A 7,599-nucleotide genomic window follows, 5' to 3' on the forward strand; every position below is an offset into this window, starting at 1 on the left:
TTGATTTAGAGAGAAAAGACATTAAAAAAGTAAGAGCTCCAGAAAGCTATGGTGCTGATTTAATGTTTTCAGGAACAGAAGTGAAAGCAGACATTGATATACAATGAAAATATCATAAAACCAAAGCCTTGCAAAAAGTATGTAAAAATTATACAAGAGAAGTTGCAGAAAAAAAATCTTTATGCAGCCATTTTACAGATATTAAGGCCAGTGAAAGCTTCGCCCTCTCATTTTGTTGATCTCGACATCACTGTTATCACTAAGGACTGCTGAATTCAGCAGACAAAGGAAGCCAGAACTTGCAAAGTGAACCAGTCTGTATTCTGTTATTCTCAGCAAGGAAAAGTCTCTTGCAGGTCTGGGGAAACTGAAACAGCTGAAACCCCATTTCCTGCATAGTGTCTCTTGGAAGTTGAGGAATCTAGCTGTGGTGATCTGAGAGCGTGATAAAATATCAGTCGTATCTAATAATGGGTATGTGTAGCTGCTTTAGGAGAAGAGCTAGTAAATCAATTAAGTGCCAATATAAAGCCCCATTGGAATCAACAAAAGAAATTGTCATTGACTTTGTACCAGATCTTAAAAGAGCTGAAAATCTACAAAGGATGAACAGCGACAACCATCTCTGAAACACCGCAGGATTCCACAGCAAAATCTTGCAGGCTTCAAAAACAGTGATTCTTTCCACTCAAGCCATTCTCACAGAGCTCACCTAATACACTCTAACAGTTCAGCTCTGCTGGGCAAAAATGAGTAATACCTACAGGAGGTTTTCCCATTTCTTACGGTGCTCTTCACTAATGCCAAAGCAACATCCCTCCAACAATGCTAAGATGCAACACATCTTTGACAGGAGGTGTTTCCCACTATTTAAGAACCTGATGCACACAAGCTGCTGTGAGCTCTCCCCCAGGAGCAAAAGGCCTATCTGTGTTCAGCAGCTGAAGTCCTTCCTGCAGATTTGGAACTCCAGGCTCTCCTCTGAGAAGGAGGAATGCTTGCTGCATCTCTGATGTACCCTTACTTAAATCAACAGATTTACATCAGCATGCAACTGATACAACTGAAGAAGAATCAAGCCTCACAACATTGGACATGTTTAGAAGTCGTCTGTTGTAACAAATGCTCAGGCAAAAGAGGTTATCCTTTTTTCTTGGACTGTCCTTACTTCTTGAATCAAATTCGAGGAGCAAAGCAGCAGTGATTTGAAGTCTGCTCACTACAGAAGTATATCCAATGAATTTCAAACACTGAGGCGGATATCCAGGCTGAGGAGCAGCTAACAGATGGGAAAGCAGAGATAGTGGATTTATCAGAGCTACAGTGATCCCACAGAAGTTCAGTCTCTCTAAGGTACCCTGGAGAAAATAGTTTTTGTGCAGCCTGAGAGCAGAAAACCAGCAATTCTTACCAACTGGAAGATAAAATGCTCAGTTTTCAACAGCATGGGTTCAACAGGCAAATAACATGCTTAGTGAGATAGAAGGCATCCGTACCCATAGCTTTGCCTTCTCTGCTTGCTGGTGGAAGCAGCAGTGAGGGGAACTGAGACTAAATTTTGCCAAAAATTAAACCTTTCCCATTTATTTCTGAAATGTGCATTTTTTTTTTTTCTAAATTAAGTGGTTATGCAAGGGCTGCGGTGGACAGTCTTACCATAACTGATATTTCTCAGATCTGATAGAAAAGGTCATTTCCAGTTGAAATGTGAGAGGTTATTGGACAAAGAACAGTGGTCCAGAACTGTGATTCTTAAATTAAAATAGAATTCCACTGTGCTGACCTCAGCAGAAACTTTCACCCAACTGCTCTGACTAGCCAAGCTGGAGACTGCAGACTCATGCAGGTATTCTTCATCCTACATTACATACAAGTGATGTAGACATGGCAGAAAGTGATTATATCAGTTCCATGCTCTGAGCCCAAATGATTATAAAATCTGAATCTTATTCCCTTCAGTTCCTCATGCAGTTTCTGCCTGTGGGGAAACAGCCTGTTAAGCCATATCCTTCAGCCTTCTTTGTACTGTCTGTTCTTTCTGGGTGATGCTGGCACCGTTCCCTACTGTGTCAGAAGCAGTGCATATGTTTTGGGGATCCCAAAGCAATTCTGTTTACTGCAGTGCACTGTGAACTTCACCTCCTGGGTAGCAGCAGAGAACAAACCAATTGTTCCTGGGCCAGATGCAAAAAGGGTGCTAACAAAAACAGCACGAAGCACAGCCTTGATGTCTCACTGGGCCTGCTGTTATGGTTATTTACGATGGCCTTCTTTCAGTTACCATAAATCTTGGCAGAAAGGGCTTAGTTAAGATATGATTAGGTGGGGATTATTGCATATGAGATTCTTGCTAGGGCTTATAAACATGACAGACCCTGAAATATGGTTTCCACAGAAGAAGAGAGAGAAGGGAGGAAAATGGTGCTTTTACTGAAATATACCACAATTCCCTAATTACTCCTCTACTCTAGTGACTCTGAGTGGTGGATAATAACAATTAAAGGAACATTCTCTGTTCTGCCCTCTTATGCCTCCAAACTTATATTCTCTTCGGGGACTCAATTTAACAGCAGCTGCAGAGTAAGACTTGAATGAAATTAGGCTGATTTAAGAGCCTGCATGGAGCCCTGTAACAAAGGGAGACTGCACAGTACCATTTTGGAGATTAATTCCCTTTGCTTATGCTTTACAACCAGGAATTAAGTGGCTAGAACTGACCAACCATTTCTTGGCAAAATATCTTTGAGTACAGAAAAAATAAAAAATCTATTAAGAGCCTTTCAGATGCAGGGAATTCATTCTCTTCAAAGCTTTCAGGAAGGACCAGGCCCAATTCTTCCACACTCCCTAAAGGACTTTTTAAGAAGGTCTAAAAATAAGCTTATTCTAAACATTACTTCCCAAAGTGAAGGAAAAACAATGGTTGTTAACTCTAGCTACAGTGAGATTGTTCTGTAGTGTTTAGCATCAGATTCTACTTATATCCTGGTCTGGACAAAGCAGCCTTGAAAAGACTGCTGACCGCCCATAATAGGACTCTATATAGAGTAAGTGTTAATTATAGAGTAAGGCAAAGCAATAGGTTTTGTACTTTTGTTGAAAGTAGTTGTTTTCTCTTGGAGTTTAAGATGGAACACAATGATTTATGATTTAGCAGGGGGTTGTTAGAGTAGTATGGCTAGATTGTGGTTGGACTCAATATTTAAGGTCTTTTCCCACCTGAGTAATTCTATAAGCTAACTGATGTAATTCTGCCTCTACCTTCTCCATAGGCTTTTTGTCAGTAATAGCAGTTAAATATCACAATAAGCAGATATTTAAGATGTGTGAATCAGTCCTCACCAGCTCCTTTTGATCAGTGACCCTAGCTGTCTATGTTGCATTTAACACCCAATCCTAGATCCCCTGTTCTGAAATATTACTCGCTTGGGGGACAGGATTAAAATGTGGAAAGTTTTCCTCTTTGACTTCTTGCCAAAACCATTAAAACATTCTCTGCACTGTCACAGCTTGTGCCACCTCCCAGGGGATTTGATTTAGAAGTAAATTACATGTAAGTGTTAGATGAAAAGAGCCTCATTATCTAATTCTTCCTGCACCAGCATTTCTTTAAATTGCTTACAAGGGAGAGAAGACAATTAGTCCTGTGTTCGAAATGAGAAGTTATAAGTATCTGTCACTCCCATTAACCATGATTATTTTTTAATATGCAAATATGAGTGCTTTCTAGACCAGTGAGATGTGGCAGCCATATCTCCACAGGACCAGATGCCAAGTGTGTTTTGACCAACTCTGAGCGCACCCAACCACCATGAGCTTCAGGGGCTGCTAGCTGGACCAAGGGTGTTACAGCAGTCTGCACACTGAATCAGCATTGCAATAGTGGAAGAAAAATTGGATGCCCTTCATCCTTTTGCAGTAGCTGCAAGTACACAATTGCTTCCATAGCACCAACAGGTTTCTAAACAAATTTCAGAAACAACTTTGAGAGCTCTGCAGTCAGTTGGAGAGTTCCTCACAGATTTGAATTGGCTCTTCCAGGCAGACATCAGGACATAGAAGCTGATGCCAATGATGCATGATTAGCAGAGACTGACCAGAAGCCCGCTTTCCTGAGTCGCTGCTGAGAAACCCCATTCAGGCCTGCAGCGTGGTTGTCCTTTCAAGGGGACTCTCATTTGACTCTTCCCACCAATTCTAACTTAAATTTGTTGAGCAATATTCTCTTCCCCATGCTTACAGGTGAAATTTTCGAGGCAGTTGGGATGAAAGAGACAGTTGCACTAATAAAAGTACAGTCCTCTGTTCATATCCGTCACAAAACTTACTACAAGTGCTCTTAACCTACTCCTTGAATTACATGATTTTGTTTTTACAACACTTCATTTGCTGCACACTCCTCCGAGATCAGCCTACCTCAACTACCATCAAGATAGAGACCTCCCTGGTACCAGAGTAATTCAGAGCAGAAGTGAAGTCATATTCCTTTTAGCAGAGGAGCCAAGATGTTCCTCAGGCTCCAGAGCTCAGGTATAGTATCTTCTCCCCAGGGCTCACCTGAGCAACACCTGGTTCTTCACCAACTTGTGTGCATCTGAGCAAAGCACATATACTCACAGGGATGTTTTGTTGCATGTATTTTACTGCATCTGCTTTCTTTGATTTCTTCAGCATTCAGAGTTCACAGGATTACTGCTGCCACACAAATCATTCTGGATACTTTAAAAGGGAGGCTGGTATTTTATGAGGTGCTGAACAAAATTTGCTAAAACTGATGGCACATTTAATTCTATGGTCCACCTTTAAACAGACACGCTAAAACTAGTGGAGAATCAGCAGTGAGAAATACTGCTCTCAAAGCAGCAGCTTTAAAGCAAACTGAGTAAGAGGCAGTATTTGCTGGGGTATAGTTCAGAATTCAGGCACGCTGGATTTATTTTTGGCTCACCCAAATATACACAGAAAGTTTTGCGGAGTGATTAGGGTTCATTAAACAGAACACTTGAGAATGAACTTAAATGATTTACCTAATGGGGATAAACTTGTTTGTGTTTACTGTTACCTTGCCAGAAGTGCTGCAGATTTCTCCCTCTTAAGTCAAGAGCGTTAATATTTAATCACTGCAAGACCAAACTCAATGCGAGTGCCACCCTATGAAACACAGCCAAGGTCAGTGCTGTGAAAAGGACGTTTGTAAAGGCTGCTTTCCTTGTCTTGCTCTGTTCATTTGACAGTCTTGCCACTGTGTGATACTCCTCAGTATTTTCTTTATTCCTGTGAATAAGATGAACCTCCTCTCTGAGTTACAGCTGCCTCAGCCCAGCACAGAGATCTCCCATTCACACAAATCTCAGATATGCACTCACCATCAATCACCAGAGCTTAAATGGAACTATGGAGAGACAATGGATGAAGTTACTTCGTATGAAAGTTACTTGAAAATCCTGAAGCTTCCAAGATTAAACAGTAAAAGCCTCAGTCATGGCAATTATTCTGGATATCAGCACTGCTATTGAAGTTACTACAGTTCCAATGTTAGATTGATGTCAAGCGGAAAAGCAATGTTCAGAAGTAGTTTGCATTCCCTTTAATGCATCTGGTATAACCCTTAAATTTCCCTCCATTCCTATGTGAAACTCCAGAATTATAGACTTTTTGTTTCAACAGTGAGTTTATTTCTTTTGTGTCTTAAGCAGTTTTTCTGGAAACAAGGCTTATGTCACGACACCCTGAAAAAATTCCCAAAAGCAAAGAGGTGTTAAAGATAAAGGTCTTTTAGGCTGTGTGGAATTAAAAAAGGCTAAAGGGAAAGCTGCAACATTAGCCTACAAACACAAGCAGTAGAATACTATTTATTCATGTCAGCAAGTAAACAGCACTGGCTCCACCGATGCAGTAGCAAACCTTATCATGTCTGCCCTAATTCTGCCCTATCTCATTGCAGGCACAAGGGTTGCTTGAACAGACTGCAGGTCGTCTGCTCCTTTTATGAAGCACACATGGGAGTTATGATAACAGAGACAGGATTTTCTTTTTTTTTTTTTTTGTAATTTGTGATTTGAAGCTAAGATTTGAACAGATGCCTCTGGAGATGAGTATCCATTGTGCTATTCCTTTGTATGTCACGTTGGTCTCACGGGAAGATTCATTTTGAGTGGAAAGTCAATCAACTTCTTAATAATAATAAATAGATAGGACAGCCATTTTCTGTATCACTTTCCTTTGCCTATCCCCTCAGCTGAGAATCCTGCATCCATTTCCCTCCCTTACTATTTCATTGCCTGGATAAAGGTAACTGGGAGGAGACGCTGTTCTCCATCCCACAGATTCAGACCTTAACTTGACTCCTGTATTTTACTGTTGGCAAAGCTGGGCCAGTTCTGCACACAGTTGGGTGCATTTTGTAGTTCATACCATTCATCTATGGGAATGTGTCAAATGTGCATGTCAGGCTGCTTCAAATAAATGAGCAATGCAGTATTGGAGAAACCTCATGGGAGTCAATGATGTTCTATTAATAAATTTAGGTTTTCATCACAAGCTCTAGTGGAATTGAAGAAAAAACTTGGCTTTACACAGACACTCAGATCGATTGGCATTTTGTCCATAAAGCAATTAATGTGCAGTTCAATGGCTATCTTACAGAGATCATACAGCCTGTTGATGAAGGAGATATATAGGCGAAGTCTTTGAAGAAATGGAATTTGGGAAACTTCAGGGCAGAGCTCCCAGGATAACCCTGATTGTTATGAGCACATTCACCCCCTCTTGACATCCCATCATGGAGAACCAGCACACTCCATCCCTGTATGTTACAAATTTCCTACAAAGAGTTTGTTCAGCTGTTATCTCTGGTTTCCACAAAGCCTTGAAAGGGCACTGTTGAAAGCTTATCTGTTCTTTACACAGCCCAGTTGCTCGGCCTGCTCACTTATTCCTTCCCCTCTCAAAATAGAGCTCAAGTTGATATGAAAATAGCATACCTCTCTCAGAGGGGGTGCAGAACCAGTAAGGCATTGAGAAGAAACAAAGCTGACATGGACTGGCTATGTATGTATTTGAAAGGCTTCAATAGCAGACTAATTAATCCTATTGTTGATGCTAATATAGTTCTTCTTTCAGGATTTACAATTCACTGCTCCAAGCAAATTTACCTTTGATCTTTATTTAGCTCAAAATGGTGACTGAAGTTTTTATCAAATGCATTTAACTGTCCTATGCTCATGGACAGACTGGGGCAGTGCAAGTAGACAGGCAAACCATCATCATCGCACTGGGGAAAAGGGAACTTGAGTATCTGGCTATCAGTGGAGGGAGATGAGCTCTGTGTGGCTTCTGAGGCTCTTTTCTATGCTCTAAAATAGCTGCATGGAGACCAGGAAGGTGGAGAGTCCGCTGAACTGAGAAAAGACCATTTCTGTCAAACCCTTTGAAGGCTTCTCCCACTGCCATGCTCACTTTGCTCTGCTACTTCTGATTAAAAGATTTTTCCTCCTTCATTTCTTCCCTCCAGATAGGATTAACCCCATGTGCAAGATATGAAAGCTCCCACTTATCAGGCCTGCTTGATCTACCAGCTGTCAAAAATAAATGCTCTGT

The 7,599-nt window shown here is 41.0% G+C and overlaps 1 long non-coding RNA gene across 1 annotated transcript; it reads left to right on the forward strand.

Annotated features, from left to right (window-relative positions):
• The first annotated feature begins 3,168 nt into the window (after positions 1-3,168).
• On the forward strand, positions 3,169-6,485 carry LOC116217196. Its single transcript, XR_004161376.1, has 2 exons — positions 3,169-4,530; positions 5,310-6,485. It is a non-coding gene; the product is annotated as an uncharacterized LOC116217196 (long non-coding RNA).
• Positions 6,486-7,599: the final 1,114 nt, after the last annotated feature.

The sequence above is a fragment of the Meleagris gallopavo genome, chromosome 15, assembly GCF_000146605.3.
Source record: "Meleagris gallopavo isolate NT-WF06-2002-E0010 breed Aviagen turkey brand Nicholas breeding stock chromosome 15, Turkey_5.1, whole genome shotgun sequence".
NCBI lineage: Eukaryota > Metazoa > Chordata > Aves > Galliformes > Phasianidae > Meleagris > Meleagris gallopavo.